The 17,680-nt window shown below is 38.9% G+C and overlaps 1 pseudogene; it reads left to right on the plus strand.

The window, feature by feature from the left end:
* Positions 1–13,927: 13,927 nt before the first annotated feature.
* Positions 13,928–17,680, plus strand: part of LOC145713713 (small ribosomal subunit protein eS24 pseudogene) — a 32,380-nt pseudogene continuing 28,627 nt past the window's right edge.

Below are 17,680 nucleotides of genomic sequence, written 5' to 3' on the forward strand. Positions count from 1 at the left end.
CTCCTCGCTCATATAAATTATATGACATTTACTATATACCAAGAACTGTTTTAATTGCTTTGAATATTAAATTAATTCCCATAGCAAGCCTGTGAGGTAGATGCTGATTATTATGCCCAATTTTACAAATTAGGGAATTGAAGCAAAAAGAACTTGTAAAAGTGAACCAAGGAAACCTCATTGAAAATGGAATCCGGAGGACAAAAGGGAGAGCTCTCCTGCCCTACCGCTCCCTGTAGCCCTTTGCTGACCCAACAGGGAAAGATGTCCTTGCATTTTCAACAGGAAGGAGGCTACGTTACTATTCCAGCAGAAGTAAGATACTCTCCTCACCCTGAAAAGTCCAGAGAGAAAAGTCTCTCTCCAGGAGAGACTGCCACAACTTAGCCAACGAAAATGCATTGTACTTGGAACTCCCAGATTACTGCAATGGCACTATTATAAACAAACAGACAAAGCCCCTCCCACCTCCCCCCTTCCCCCGGTTAAGATGGGTCCTCTCCTCTCCTTTGTTCTTTGGACTGGCCCATGGCTTCTGTGATAGCTTACTCTTCCTGAATTGCAATCCCTCTGCTGTCATGATATAAATCCATTTTACAGGTAAAAGTAACTAGCTATTTCACTTTTAAGGTGAACAGAGTTAAGTGGCTTGCTCAAGGTCATGCAGTTAATAAATTTAGAGCTGATTCGAGTCTGTACTCTTAACTATAGTGTTTTATGGACCCTCAAATCTTTTCTTTTCTAGAAGTAACATTCCTACTTCTTATAAATATTTTTACATGGAATACTTTTGATTCCTCTCACTGTATTGGCTTTCTTTCTTTGAACACATTTTCTGAACCAACAGCCCTGTTTAGTCAGAACTAATTACTGCACTCTAGATGGAGTCACAGGAGAAAGGAGATGTCATCTTCATGGTGAATATCCTCCCTTTACCTTTTCCAATCTATCCCCTACCTGCTGTGTAACCTACAAGATTGAGCTCCATATACCATATTAACTGCACTTCTGTGCCCTATGGCTTCTAGTTGGTTTCGGCTTGTGGAAATCACTGGAAAGATAATGGAGGAGTAACTTGAGGGAGAGAAGGGTATTTTATTCCCCTAGTACTCACCCCTGTTGGGTCACAGGCTGGCTGTAGTTGTGTTTCTCTAATCAAGGCCACTGTCCCCATCAGTAGATCCTCTGTCTAAGCTAACTTTGTGATGTTCCAGGAACAGCTCTCTACCCTTTGCTCCTTCAGGTCTAGGAAAGTTATTGGTTCTGAAGGGGAACAGAATGTACCACCTCAAAATGCACCTCCTTAGCATAAAGGTTATTTTAGGCTGATTATTTTTAAGTAACGGCAGACATAGGAAAAGCTCTGAAAACTGAATAGAACTTACCTTTTGGTATAAGAGACATTTACATTTATAGGTAAAATCTCAATTTGTAAGTGTCTACTTCTATGTAGCAGGAAGAGGGAGATGATTCTCAAACTCTAGAATCTCTTACCCAAGGAAAAGTCAAGGACTTAAATGTGCATAACAATCTTACCCTTGTTTACTGGGCTTATCCTGATAAACTCCCATGGCATGCCTTTCACCCCTTCAAACTGCCAACATCTTCTTTTGTCTTTAAGTTACTCAGTTTTCCTGGGTCTTTCCCATGTACACAAGAGGTATATACTGGAAAGCTGAATAAAGGAAACCTCATTTAAAATGGAGACAGGAGGCAAGAAGGGAGAGTTCTCACGCGCTACTATGTGACCAAGACTTACCTTGGAGTCCCACCGGGAATAAACCTACTTTACTATTCCAGAAGGAGCAAAGAAGAATTTCTCCTTGCCCAGCAACAAGATTAGCCAATAAGAAAATACCACAATACAGCCAATCATAAAGTGCCACCACCCTGAACTCTCACTTTCTTCCAATGAATTTTCCTTGAAAGCACCCCTCTTGGCTTCCTCCTTTTATCCATAAAGTAACATTCCTCTCCTTTGATCTCTAAACTTACCTATGGTTTGCCATAGCTTGCAAGTCAAAATTGCGATCCCTCTGTTATTCCAGAATAAATCCATTTTCCTGAGAAAATAACTAGCTGTTTTACTTTTAAGGTTAACAACATATTACAAAATTTGTGTTTGTTTTTCTCAAGTTAATCTTTTTATGGAGGGGTGGGAGGTGCAGCCAATTACATATTTTTCTGCCCTGCAGTTCCCTACTATTGCTAACCTCGACATAATCCACTATTTCTTGTTCTTATCTATATCTGTCCCTATGCCTAGGTAAATACCCCTTAATTAAACCGCTCAAATTTGTCTTCAAAGGATATCATCCGTTTCCTGCCAGGTATCTGAATGAATCAACCTCATTCCCTCCACATTTTATGCTTGATTGAATCCAACCTAAATTTGAATTCGCTTGCTGGGGCTATTGTACAGGAGACTGATCCGAGCCTCACATAAGAAATTAAACCATATACCTTGAGGGTTTTCTCCAACTCTGAAAAGCAATAACACTATGGCTTAAAATCTGTTCTTAAATGTTCAACAGAGAACTCATTCATTCCCTAAGTCTGGTATACACTGAAACTAAAATGAGTAAGCAGAAATCAATAAAACATAATATAGCTGAACCCTGTTATTACGTGGTTTTGGACATACATAGTTCAAATTAAGCTCTTTGAGATGTCAAAACATTATATATTAAAAGTCCTTTAAGAGAATTTGCCTTATGTTAACAGTAATATTATAAAAGGGTTTCATGAAAACATAAGTAAATCAACCTCCAAAAAAAAAAAAAAAACAAATGGTAAAAATTTACTTTGAAAACTATTTCTGGCCAGTCTGTATTTGTAGTTACAGGTTCTGAAACACTAGAATCTAATGATCTGTTACCAAAAGTGAAGTGTGGAGACGGTATTGATTTAGCTTTAGTTACTTAGAAACAGTATCGATCCTTAAGAGATACATTTCAACATTCTGCATTCAGGGCATAAAGTAGTTCCATCCAATTGATTAATAGACACTGTATATCATTTTTGTTTTTAATGAGATCTTTTTCTCCTGGCCAAGAGAGTAGTACTCCAGTGAAAGATTAAAAGTGGATTTTAAAGCTGAAAAGTTAACATAAATGAGTTCCCATTCCATCTTGTAAAAAGGGAGGGAAAGAAACATGGCAAATTCATTTTCAGAAAATGAGTGACTGGTGAAAACTTGATAAGACGGTTTAATGCCCATGGAGAAATAGCTACCTCTGTGTTACCCAGACAATCATACCATTTTCCATGCACATTTTCAAATTCACAGATGAAGTGAGAGATTCAAACTGTGCTTCCCCAAATCTCCTTGAGGATACAACAGAAAACACAGAAAGCATTATGAGAATTTCAAGGTTTCTATATTAGACAAGGCTCAAATGGGGTTTAGGGTCCACTTTTTTCCAGTTAAGTAATTATGGCTACTTTCTAACACTGCTCACTAACAAAGAGATTCTGGGTCACTTTTCCATCAACTGAAACACAAGGAGTGGATATATTCTCCCAAACACTAAGAGAAATCATAGAGCCAGATAAAAAGGACAAAGGGGCACAAAAGACGAAAAAGCACTGACGTGGAAAGGAAATACCTGGTTTTCAAGCCCCAACTCATCATTGGCCCGTGGTGTGACCTTGCACAGGTTTGCTTAAACTCTTGGCATTTCATCTATAAAAACAGTGATAAAAATTCCATTTCGCACAAATGTCCTGAGAAGTCAGTGAAATAATGTTTGTGAAAGAGACTAGGAAAATAATCATCACATAGAACTTGTCTCAGTAAATGACAGTTTCATTTCATAAAAAAAGATTTGTTTTCACATCACATAATCTAGTTAGAGCAATAAACCACATGTCCTGGAAATAAATGGGGGACATTATGAGGCAATATGGACTGAGGTGTCACGTGGAGTAATCTCAGGCCTCAAACTCTGTATTTTGATGAGAACCCACTCCGTAGATAAGTCAGAGGCATATTTAATTCCTAAACTATCATCTCTGCATGTTCTATGTACCTGTACTCAGAGAAAGACAACCGGTAATTCTATCGGTTTCAGTAAATCACAAAAGTAAATCTGTAAATCCCTGATTCGAGTATCAAGGATGTCTAAATTATCTGCTGCTCTTGGATTGATTGTACCAATGGTGTCCTCCTGTGAGTACAGCTAATAAGAAATTTGCTCTTTTGTGTCTGCACTTAGCTCAGCCTGCTAATGAAGAATTTTCAGTGGCTATCCAGTGTATTCAGGTATTTGTTAGCATCCTTCCGATTTATAAAGTGGTTTACGGTTTTCCAAGTGATTTGACATGCATCTGAATTTCCTACTGAGTACTGCAGACAGGACTTACAGATTTGGCTGTTACTAGACTATTTAAATCTACAGAGAAACATTTGCACAAGCTGCCCCCGGTCCACAGAGGCGCATACACAAAATATAGCAAGAGTAAAAATACAGGTTTACTTCCAACACACATGTCTTGGGTCATTCAGAGCAGATAGCACATTCATTGAGCTTAATTCTAAACAGTCTAACTTAAGAATGGCCATAGAGCAGGAACAAAGGAGCATCTAAAATTACAGCAAGCCACAGAAGCATCTCTTACTGATAACAGTAATTTGAATTCAGGACAAAAAATGCAATAAGCCTACTGTGCACAAGCAAACAAGCAAGTGAAGAATTGGGCTCTCTAAACACTCAAGAGAAGGTCAGGTGGGGGGAGGAGTATGTGTCTCCCCTCCCTACCTAACTGTACTACCGTTAGAAATACACTGAACCAGGGGTGCCTGGGTGGCTCAGTCAGTTAAGCGTCCGACTTTGGCTCAGGTCATGATCTCACTGCTCGTGATTTCGAGCCCTGCATCAGGCTCTGTGCTGACAGCTCGCAGCCCGGAGCGTACAGCCTACTTTGGATTCTGTGTGTCCCTTGCTCCCTGCCCCTCCCCCCACCTCTCAAAAATAAATAAACCCTAAAAAAAAGGAATATGCCGAACCAACCTTTATGGTCCTTTTTCTCTTCTACTTTTTGCTGCCAATAGAAAGCATTTATATTCACAAACTTTTCTATGGCTTTCATTTCCTTTAAAATGTCTACATTTTATTCATATAGCTACCAAATTCCAAGGGATCAGAGATAGGACCATGCTTCCTTTGGATACAGTCAGCTCTGAACAGAACCTGGACAAAGGTAATGTGTATCTTCATGGTCTCCGTCAGCAATTGTCTCAGGAGCCCACAGTTTTCCTGCATCCACAGTCACCCAGATCTGCTACTAGAGCATGGAAAACCCTTCCCTGTCCTTACCGAAACATCACTCAGGCTCCTACTTATCACTTTCCAAAGTCATAACCAAAACACCTAAGTCATTTGTGCCAAATGATTGTCATAAGAGAGTGAATGTGACACATACCCTGTGGGTACAGGTATTTTTCACAAGGGTTTATTTCCGGTACACATTGCACCTTGAGCACAACAAAAGACCTCTAATAATAAGGAATTAAGCTGCTTGTAGCAGGTCAGTGGGAAGAAGACTTTGGATCACATCTTCAACCAATTCTGAACTCCTTGCCACTTGCCCTTTGTGTTATGGCCCTGACATTTAAGCACTGGCTTTCCCCTAAAAACTTTGGTTTTGCCCATTCCTCTGATACTAGCTGTTCCCAGGTGCCTTCTCCAGCATTGGCCCCTCAAAATTCACACTTCAACCCCAACACCTGGTCGTGTGGCCCTACCCTACCCACCACAAGGTGGGAATCAGACAGAAACAAAAAAATGAAGATAGAAGAAACAGTTCTCTTTCTGAGGAAAATAGTTTAGAGGGACGAAATAGACGCATTCTCATTTAAAGACTTCATGTGAGTAGTTCCATCGGAACTAGCAATTTCAGAAGGCTTTATGTAGGAAGAAACATTTACTGTATCTTTAACAGCAATGGGGAGTTTGTGAATCAGGGAAGAGAAGGATATTTCAGACAATGAATGTGAAAAAGCCTGACGTGTTGAGGAAAAAGCAAGACATTTGATGATACTGGGAGATGCCTGACACTTAGTAAGAACTCAATAAATTTTTGTGTATTATTGTGGTAAAATATACATAACATAAATTTTATCATTTTAACCATGATGAAGTGGAAAGTTAAGTGGCATGAAGGACATTCCCATTATTGTGCAATGACCAATATCAACAGATTCTTGTGAAAGAATGAATGAATATAATGAGACTCTACAGGACTTTGTAAGCCATGTTAAGGAGTATGACCTATATTCTATATGCAATCGGAAAACATTGATGGGGTTCAGGGCAAGCAGCCCCAGAATATGCTACTTTGGCATGTGAGTTATTTCAAGATAAAGACAATCCAAGACTCAAGCAGAGCTTTTTCCCTTCCCTTTAACAGCCTAAAAAAAGTTAGAGAGTGCTGTTACCAAAAACGAATTTTTTCTTTTTATTTCATCAGAAGGACTCTTCCAAAAGAAATGACAAAACTTGGTTTACCAAACATTTGATCTTCTCATCTTCTCCTATGTTGTCTTCCTCCTCTCTCCCTCCCCTCCTTCAACCCTTGAAACCTAACCTCCTATCTCCTACCCCTTAAACCTCAGGACTTCATATGTGCCTCAACAGCCTGTCAGTGGGTTTCATATCTTTGAGGCCCACATACATCCAAAACTAATTTTGTTTTTCTCTTAATCTGTCCTGTTACTTTGATTATTACACACCAGCCAAAGAACCAAAAGGGGTAGCAGGAAACATTAGCATCTCCAACAATATTTAAAGATCATGGGCCTAAAAGAAAAAGAAGGAATCAAAAGTTATTTGGGAGATAAAATTTATAATAATTCTCAACCCTGATTATACATTAAGATATTTAAAAATCACAATCTTTGTTGTCTTATTTTTTTTAATTGCCACAGCCACCCCAACCTTTAGCAATCAATACCTCCAGCAGTCAGCATCCATCAACATCAAGGAAAGACCCTCTACTAGCAACAAGATTACAATTCACTGAAAGCTCAGATGGTGGTTAATTTTTAGCAATTAAGCTTTTTTTAGTTGAGGTATGCACTTTTTTTTTTAGACATAATGCTACTGCACACATAATAGACAACAATATAATATAAAACTAACTTTTATATGCACTAGGAAAGCAAAAAGTTCACTTGACTCACTTTCTTGGGAAATTCACCTTATTGCCGTGGTATGGAACCAATCCTACAAAATTTCGGAGGTATGCCCATATTATGAAACGCCAAGACTGAATGCTCATCTGATTTCTTCAGTGGTATGCAGTGATGGTATATTTACTAGAACTTTCTGCCTTCAAAGAGCAGTTCACAATTCTCTGGGGGTTCAATCTCAAATTGCTTCACAAGAGATTTAACAGCAAGGCTTCAGACAAACTTGCTGCTTGAAGCCTACTTCAGTATGTGTATGCTGTAATCAATCAAATTGACTGACAAAGGTATTTGTAATCAGTTTACCTATAAAAACTTCAATAGTTCTTCAGTCTTGGATATTCCTGTTGTACTTCTGACTTGCTTCAAAAAAAAAAAAGGGTGGAATGTTTATTAATTAAGTAATTTCCCTTTCCAAGCACAAAACTGACAACTTTGATTTTGCCACAGGAGAGTTAGAGTCTCCTCTTAATAAGTAAATGTGAGGTCCGTGGAAATTGATCAATGTGATATTAACAAAATGACTTCCAGAGAAAGACAAATATCATATGACTTCACTCATATGAGGACTTTAAGACACAGAACAGAGAAACACAAGGGAAGGGAAGCAAAAATAATATAAAAACAGGGGGACAAAACATAAGACACTCATACATATGGAGAACAAACAGAGGGTTACTGGAGGGGGTGTGGGAGGGGGGATGGGCTAAATGGGTAAGGGGCATTAAGGAATCTACTCCTGAAATCATTGTAGCACTATATGCTAACTAACTTGAATGTAAATTAAAAAAATAAAAATAAATGACTTCTACAAGTCTGAAACGAGTAAACACTATGAGCTAAGCTTCAAGCCAGATTTCAGAGCACTCGTTCTCAACTGTGACTACACATTGGAATCACCAGGAAAGTTTTATACATGACTAATCCCTGCATCCCACCCCTAGAAATTCTGAAATAATGTGTTAGGTGAGGGCACAGAGATTTTTATAAACCCCCAAGACCATTCTAACATATAGCCAAGGTTGAAACCACTTTATAATAGAATTTTTAAAAATGATACATAGGTATGAGGTGCCTGGGTGGTTCAATCAGTTGAGCGTCCAACTTTGGCTCAGGTCACGATCTCGTGGTTTGTGAGTTCGAGCCCTGCATAGGGCTCTGTGCTGACAGCTCAGAGCCTGGAGCCTGCTTCAGATTCTGTGTCTCCCTCTCTCTCTGCCCCTCCTCTGCTCATTCTCTCTCTCTCTCTCAAAAATAAATGTTCAAAAAAAAAAATTTTAATGATACATAGGTAACTGTGGAGAGCAATACAAAGTCATTTATTAAAAAAATCTATTTGAAGACAAAAAGATACCAAAATCTAGAGTCCTGAAAAGCATTACTTAGATTCTTAAATAGGGCAGACAAATGATGGAAGCAGTTTTAGGAAAGGTAGTCTAATACTGCTACTCAAGATGAACTGAAAAGGAGAATGAATCAAAGTATAGAGAAAAGTGGGGAAACTACTAAAGGGGAAAAAAGCTAAATCATTATCCCATTATTTATACAATTATACAATGAATTTGAATCCTCTTGGGCATAGTATTGGAAACTGTAGCATATTCCCAATCTATGTTTCTAATCTTATCTCTTACCCTACCTCCTTAGGCAAGCTAGAGTCTACCCCAGTATTCCTCAAAACGGAGCTGGAATGCTAATAGGTATTCTGTATAGAAAAAGGTCCCATGATCAAAAAAGTTCAGGAAAGCTGATTTTTAAAAAGTTTAGTAAGGCTTTTTTTTTAACAGCAAGATTCCTCAGAAACTTTAATAACTCCTTCTTTTAGAGAACCAATGCTTTATAATACAAATTTTCTTTTTTTTTTTAATGTTTATTTATGAGAGAAAGAGACAGAGAGAAAGAGAGAGAGCATAAGCCAGGGAGAAGTAGAGAGAGAGGGAGACAGAGAATCTCAATGCAGGGCTTGAACTCATGAACCTTGAGATCATGACCTGAGCCTGAAATCAAGAGTCAGATGCTTAACTGACTGAGCCAACCAGGTGCCCCAATACATCCAGATTTTCTGACTGGACCACATTTCTAGGATGTTTCTTTCCTCAGCATTACTCTCCAATTCTACTTTGTTTATAAATAAAAGCTAAAGAATAACAACCTTATGGTCCATGCTGCTTCATTTTCTTTTATTTCAATGGGCAACATAAACCTTCAGAGACCATGTGAAATAATGAGGGAGACCTGTATGCTCTTAAGATATTATGTATTTTCTGTTCTGATACCTATTAATGTATCATGAAATAGCAATGAAAACCATCTCCATATGACTCCTCCTAAAACACACACATCTCATTATCTGGTTTTCAAAGGACAAATTAAATCAGGCATTACTCGGAAACTGAAGTAAAACAGTGCCATGGAAATATACGTAATACTTTAAAACCAGACCCTATCTTGTCTTCTTTGAAGAGGTTACAACTGCCCAACAGTTAAAGGGATATATCCATTTGTAGCTCTAAATATTCCATGAGAAGCTAGGTCCTGTCAGCAATCTGGTTCTAAAACATGATTTTCAGAATTCTGTCATTTGCCTAGAAACTTACTTTCTAATGGAGTTGGCACTCAAAGTTTTGCCCCAGGGACGATTTTGTTTTTTAAATGTTGAGGCAGAAATCACCAAATTGAGCCACGTAACTGATGTCTCCCCTGGCAGCAGCTTCAGAGAGGTGAGGTAAGGTGAGTGTTGTCAAAGGCAAGATCTGATCTGCACTCTCTTGTAAGAGGCACAAGGGGACAATATACTGCCTCTCCTTAAGTGAGTGAGTTCAAATGGAAAGATTTGCTAGAAACTCCAGGGGCTTGCTTGTGTTGGGATTCCTCAGAATATTCATGTGTATTACAAGACCAGCTACTCTTTTATCACTTCTGCCTAGAATCACCCATTCCTACGTAGATTTGTCTATCCATCTACACATAATCGTTAGGTGCCTAGTAAGTGCCAAGCACTAGGCATAGGAACCAGAAGACAGGGTTTTAGCCATGGTTCTGCCTCTATTTAGCCGTTTAACTTCAAACAAGCGCCTTTCCCATCTGAGGCCTCAGTTTCTCTGGCTCTCAAAGCAATTATCACTCCTACCCGATTTGTGACATGGGAGTGTTATAGGGAACAAGGGAGTTAATAGAGATGAAGGCCTTTCGGAAATGTACCAGAAACTTTTGTGCACCAAGTTCAAATTAATCCTACCCATAGACTGTAAGTTGCAAGGATCAGCAACCCACTAAGAGTAGATTTATTTTTTAAAAAAGAATAGGAGATTTATTTTATGACTCTAGGAAATTCTCATAAAATCCTATTGCAAGAAGTATTAGACCTGATACGAACCAGAATGTCAAAAGACAGCCAGCTACTGTCTCCCTTTCTGTCCTCTCTGTACCAGGTGTCTGTCATCTCCATTTCTCTGTATGTCTAACTTATTAGATTCCTGCTAACCAATTTCTCCATGTTCATGACTCAACACACTGACTTACTCTTTGTAATCCCAAATCCACGGTTGCTGGAGAATCTGATGTTCATCCAAAAATTGTCAGTCACAGCAAGGAGGTTTGGATTGGGTGAGAGTAAGGCAGAGTGTTCCTTCTCAGTAATCAAGCTCACTGAGATGATAACGGGGATGGTGAAGAAAATGGTTGGCACTTTAATGCAGAAGTGTGATGAGCATAAAATTACATAAATAACCTATCACCTCATTAGAGTCTCATTAAAAAGAGAATTACTCTTCCCAAAATCTCAAATGAGGTTGTCTACTTGTAATAAGCAGAGAGAAGACTCTGCATCTTAGGCAGAGGACAGGCATGGTCCCTTACCTATATAGAACTAGTGCTCAAGGGAAGAGGTTAAACATTATCAATGCCTTGTATTTCCCTCATTTTCACAATTCATGGTGGAAGAGGGAGAAAAAGAGCCTGTATGATCCATTTACCTTACCTGTTTCCATTTGCTAATGAAAAACCAATAAAGTTACTTGTAGGGTAGAAAATGTTTTCTCTACCATTTGAGAGTCTTCTGACAGGTCTAAGAATTAAATTGACAGGAGATAAATTAACAGGAGAAAATAAAAATAAATTACCTATGTACAGTGAATCCACCTAAACATGAGAGATTTTAAAGACAGGCAGAATGAGGTATATGTCATCCTAAACTAAGGAAACAGGGTAGGGGTCTGGGACTTCAAAGGGAAAGTAAAAGTAATTAATAGGAAGATGAAAAGGAGCAAATGTTTGGTAAACATATATTTGTTGGGCCACAGAGATACAGGGAGACATAGAGAGGAATTTTAGCCAACAGACTTATCTAAGGCTAAGTTACTCCCCGTCTACTACCCCAAATTCATATTCATATCATCATGTAGTTATTTATGGTGATACTGCTCTTTCTAGAGCTAGTCCTTCATGAAAATTCTTTTAAGCAGATAGGAGGAAGGTCAAAACTTCTTTCAGAGTCCTTTTGCCTTTGATTGTTTGCAGCTAGAAATAATCTGCATGTAAATCTTGGGGTGATTAGTTCTGAACCCCTACATTACTAACGATGATGCTTTCAGATGTTTGTAAAAATTAACTTAATTTGGGAATTTATGCTTTTTAAACTCAGTGTGTTAAATGAATAAAACATTTTGACTTGATTCTTAATGTGACATGTTTAAGTCTTAAATGTTTATCTGTGAATAAGTAAGTGAGTAAATTTGCCAAAGAACCAGTCAGTTTGAAAATGGGTCAGCCTGCTCAGGCTGAGCTTTGCTAAGCACATATTACCACCTCCTTTCCTAGATCAACCAAGACAATCACCAGTTTCACCCCCTTGGTCAAAATCAGTATGATATGAGTGAATCTAAGATCCCAGTAAATCTTTCCAGCAGAGAGATTTGATGGTTCTACTAAACACAGGAATTTAGAGTGATATGTCTCCATAATTCAAAATTAATCATCTTATTGTATAGGTAATGGGTGGAAAGGTAAAAAGTGCACCCCAACCTTATAAATGATGTGCAACGGGCAAAGGGCGTGACTTCTCGGTCACTGATTAGCCTTGAGCAAGCTGCAGAAGGGCCACAGAGCAGCTCCGCAGTTTATATGGTGAGAAGACTCCTCACTTAGGTGAGCCCAACTTCTCTGTAATCAGAAAGTTTATCTATCCACTCCATGAACATGAAATTCAATAGATAAGGTATGGGACAAATTCTGAGAACAGACAAGAAATAGCCACATAGCTATAAGGTGGCATTTGAGTCACATTTCATTTACTATGTATCTATTCACTGAATTGAGATTACCCAAATTTTAAAAGATCAGCCCATGTGAAAAGATTACACAGGAGTCCAAGAGAGAAACAGCTTAATAATCTATTCCTATTTTCTTCTTTCCCCTATCTCACTTGCCAGGACACCCACAAAATATGAATCTCCCAAGAGATCAAGACTATAATAAAACGAGCCCTTCTTTTGAAAACTTCCCCCATTTACCTACCAATTTCCCTTTCTTTCATGTCATAGCTCCTTTCAAATCATAGAGGAATGAGTTGGGTGCCCTTGTTATGATGAAATAGAGTGCTTTCTCCCATGTGAAACACTGTTGTACATTCAAAAGACACTTATCGAACAGAGTGTATGTCACGCACTATAAGCTAGACATGGAAATCAGACTTTTTTTCCAGAAAAAAACCCTCACAGGTTGTGTATTTACATCCACCATACAAGAAAAGAAACCCAGTCTACTGTATGAATTGGGGGTGGGGGAAGATGGTGAGGAAAGCAATGACTCATGAAACGCAATTTTTTAAAAAAATGTGTTACTTTAGAGAGAGAGAGAGTATGTGCAAGCAGGGGAGAGGAGCAGAGGGAGAGAGAAAGAGAATCTCAAGCAGACTCCACGCTCAGTGCGTAGGGCTCCATCCCATGACAGTGGGATCATGACTGAGCCAAAATCAAGAGTCAGACAATGAATTGAGCCACCCGAGAGCCCCGAAATGAATTCTAAAGGCAAAAAACATTAGCTAGACCAACAATAACCATTGTCACATACAAACATGTTTACATACCTGCAGAAAATACTATGTAGGAAAGTAATTCTCAACTTGTTTGTATGTTTCAGAATGACCTAAGAATTTTATTAGCATGTAGATTCTCAGGTCCCAACCTGCTAAGTCGCTAACTTAGAAAATCTTTGGTAGGTCTAGGTAATGCATATATTTTTGTCACCCCCTCCCAAGCACTATGAATGGCTCTGATGCCTTCTGTTAAGCTACAGCTGCCAGTAACCCATTGTTAAAAACACATAATATAAACATATTGACCCATGAGCTCCTAGTGGCTCCATTAACAGAGGTAGACTTATTAAGTAAGTTAACTCCTGCGTAGAATTTCACTTAGGATGGAGGGAAGAAGATGACTGGACCTTGAGGTAATACTAGGGTAGAAGAAGAGCAACAGGGGGACCTTAGTCAATCCAGGGGTAGCCTGAGGCAATTGTGTACAGGATGAGGGCATTTATGATGATGCCAGATAAAAAAAGGAGAGACATGAGAGCAAGTGGTGGATAGTAGAAATTCGATTTGACTTCCTTTGCATCCAGCATGCCCCATAAGAGAAAAAATAAGTGTCCCAGGAATATGACCAAACAGTCAACAAATCATCCTTGCCACCATCTCTGCTGCTATCTCTCTTGGTCACCTGCTAAGTACTGAGGGTAGCAATGTCGCTAGACAAAAGATATGGAAGACAATCATGGCACCATCAGAATCATTTCCATGAATGTTCCCAGCAAAATGGTGCCACAGAAAGAGCCACCGACCAGGTCAGTGGACCTATGTTCCAGAACAAGCTCACCACTAATTTTACTTCACCTTTTTGAGGCTCATTTGTAGCTCCTTCAGCTAGAATCCATTTACTCAGTCCTAACAGGCAGGGCAACTGAGGAAGCCAAGGGCTGAAGCAAGGAAGAAGACGGCTAAGGAGACGGGAGCCAAATCATTTAAGAACAGAAGAGCTCTCTTTGCCATTCAGCCAGAGGACTGACTTCCGTTTCAAAATTAAAAATGGAAAAGAAAAAAAGGAAAAAAAGACACACAGGCAGATTATTTACTGCTGCATGTAACACAAGAAGTGCAGCCAAATTCATCAACGTCCGGCATTTAGAGAGAAGTACACAAAAACCACATCGCCAATAAAGCTTTGTACAGAAGCCTGCAAAAGCAAAAATGCAAACTAAAGAAAAACCGGAGAGGCAGAGCTGCCCCTGAGGGGGAAGTTCCAGGCCTAGATCTGTGCCCAAATGGAAGGAAAAGGTGCAGATTCTGGCCATATGGAGAGTCACACTCTGGGCAAAAGCCTGAAATTGCTAATTAAATAATGTGTGTCCTTTAGCAACCCAGTTGCTCCTATTACTGAATCGCTGTAGTTCCTCCGGGCTGCTATGCCCTGCCCAAGTATTCATTGTCCTCCCGCTCCCAGTCCCATTGCTTCCCAAGAAGCCCTCTGGCTTCAACACCTGCTCTTTTGTAGGTGACTGCAGATCAGAATCAGATGAACAGGGGCTCCTGGGTGGCTCAGTTGGTTAAGCATTGGACTTCCGCTCAGATCATGATCTCACTGTTCATGGGTTCAAGCCCTATGTCAGGCTCTGTGCTGACAGCTTGGAGCCTGGAGCCTGCCTGAGATTCTGTATCTCTCTCTCTCTCTCTCTCTATCTCTCTCTCTCTCTCTCTCAAAAATAAATAAAGACATTTTAAAAAATTTTTTACAAAGAATCAGATAAACAGACATCTCTAACCAGTGAAAATGCACATGTTTTGAAAACACCTTCAAAAAATAATTCTAACAGGCAGAAATGTCATGCTCTGCAAGCATTTGGTGGAGGACAGGGTTGATGCAAGGCATGACTGCAAAGTAGAGGAAAGTTCTACTGTCTCAGTCTCCCCCTTCTGTACTTTCATCCTTGCCCACTCTCTACAATTAATCGTGCCTCTCAACAAGGAACCAGTCTCTTCATTCTCTCCCCTCCTTTCATTAAAACTTGCTCCCATGAAAGAAACTGCATTGTCATTAATACCTCCATTAGGGTAGGAAACCATTTTCTTTTTGCAATGGGGAGTGAATTTAAAGCCCTCTTTTTCCTTGAGAAACGACAGAATTTGTCATCTCCTATTGAAGAAATTTCTGGATTTAGTGAGCAATTGGGGAAGGAGGGGGGCATAATTTGAAACCTCCTCAGGAACTCTGAGGTCAGAGACTCAATCTCAAACTAGGACTAATTCCGAGTACAGACCTGGAATGTCAAATTTATCTTGGTATTACTCATGGATGTTGGATTCAATAACATCACTGAACTCTAAATCACTTATCAAATTTTTTATTTCCATGTAATTTCTAAGCACAAATAGAACTGGTCTATGAAATAACGACCCTTAAAGCTGCTACTTACATGCAAAGCACTATGAAGTGGTAGAACAGAGGAAATGTTTTTCCAGAGTGATCCTTGATTATATCAAGGCCTTCTCAAAAAAGAATTTCATGATATCCTTATGGACAATATGAAGAAATGCAGAATGTCTAGATAATAAAGTGGCATACAACCTTAACTGATTGATGCTGAATACTGTTTCAATGTCAACCTGGGAGGAGGTCTATAATAACATATAAGGCCCTTGTCCTTCACCTAATCCTGTACAACATGGTAATCAGTAACTTGAATGAAGATATAGACAGCCTGTTGGTCAAAATTCCAAGTGACAATTACTTTGAAAGAATACCAAATACATGGGTTGACAAAATCAAAATATAAGAAATTGTAAGAGAATAGAAATAAAGTAGCACACCTGTATTCCTACAACCAAATGTATAGGCACAAAAGAGATGTGACACTAAAAATGTCTTACAATTTTCTATTAGCAACAAATTCAATTGAGTCAATAATATGCTGTGGCTCCTCAAAACTGCCAATATCACTACTTAAGAGAAATGTAATTATCAATCATTACAAAGCCAATAAATAGGGTGCATTAGGCAATGGATCCAAAAAATAGAGTGGTTCTTCTTCATAAGATTCTGTGTTTAATTATGATTATTCTCATCTAGAGGCAGTATTGCAAGAGAATTCTACAGTGTGCAAGAGATTTTGATAAGTATGCAGAATTTTCTTGTCTAAAATGTAAATAGCGGGGCGCCTGGGTGGCTCAGTCGGTTAGGCATCCGGCTTCGGCTCAGGTCATGATCTCGCGGTCCGTGAGTTCAAGCCCCGCATCGGGCTCTGTGCTGACAGCTCAGAGCCTGGAGCCTGTTTCAGATTCTGTGTCTCCCTCTCTCTCTGACCCTCCCTCGTTCATGCTCTGTCTCTCCCTGTCTCAAAAATAAATAAACATTAAAAAAATTTTTTAAAAAATAAAGCCACTTTAACAAAAAAATAAAAATAAAATGTAAATAGCATAAATCTGCAATGAAAACCATTTATTAAACTAACAACAGAAACTAGGATTGGGAAGAATCAAGGAACCATGTCACAAGAAGCACAGTTGAAATGACTTAGAATATCTAACCTACAGGAAAAAAGGGGGCTCAGTAATAATAACTCTTTTGTATATGAAATTGTGGCTAACTTAATTGTGTAAGGCCTCATAATTAACTAAGAGAGAGACTGGCCAGGAACTCAATAGCTGGAAGCAGATTATTTGAGTGGTGGGTGGGAGGGAACGTAGCATTTGGAACATGCCAATTAGGGCTGTGAGGTCTTACTGCCAGCTTGTATTGTGTAACAAAATAGCAGGGCTATCATAAAGATTAAAGAAAATAATGAAAATGATGGCTCCATTCCATGTCTATATCATGATAGTTCAATAAATACTAGCTGCCAGTATTTTGAAGCAGCTGGTTTAGAGTCTAGATTCAGATTTTAACTGTTATCCAAGAAGCAGTGTGCAAGGTGGTTTAGCAATGTGGATTCTGAAACCAGACAGCCTGTGCTTAAACAGTGGTTCTATTATATTCTAGCTATGATCCCCGACAAGTCATAGGACAAGTCTGTGCTTTGATTTCTACACCTTTCAAGCAGTAATAATAATAGTACTTCCATCGAGCTGTTGTGATGAGTAAATAATTATGTAAATCATACTTCTCCAAGTGCATGTCACACAGGGAACGTTACATATGTACTTCCAGCAATTTTCACTGTGACTGACCTTTGTAACCTTGAACAAGTTACTTAGAATGGCTTCAAGTTCCTTGTCTATAGAAGGATTTTTGTGAGGATTTTTGTGAGGATTAAGGAAAGTACTACATATAAAGCTTCTAGTATTACACCTGCTGGGCATAAAACAAGTATGTGAAATATTAACTATCATCATTATCAGTGATAAAAGGTACCAGGTGCACCAAGCTAATCAATCCTTCTACCGTTCTAATAAGCAGATAGTTAACATATGATATCACTTTTCCTGATATTATTTGTAAACAA

This window comes from Panthera onca, chromosome X (genome assembly GCF_046562875.1).
Source record: "Panthera onca isolate mPanOnc1 chromosome X, mPanOnc1 haplotype 2, whole genome shotgun sequence".
NCBI classification, from domain to species: domain Eukaryota; kingdom Metazoa; phylum Chordata; class Mammalia; order Carnivora; family Felidae; genus Panthera; species Panthera onca.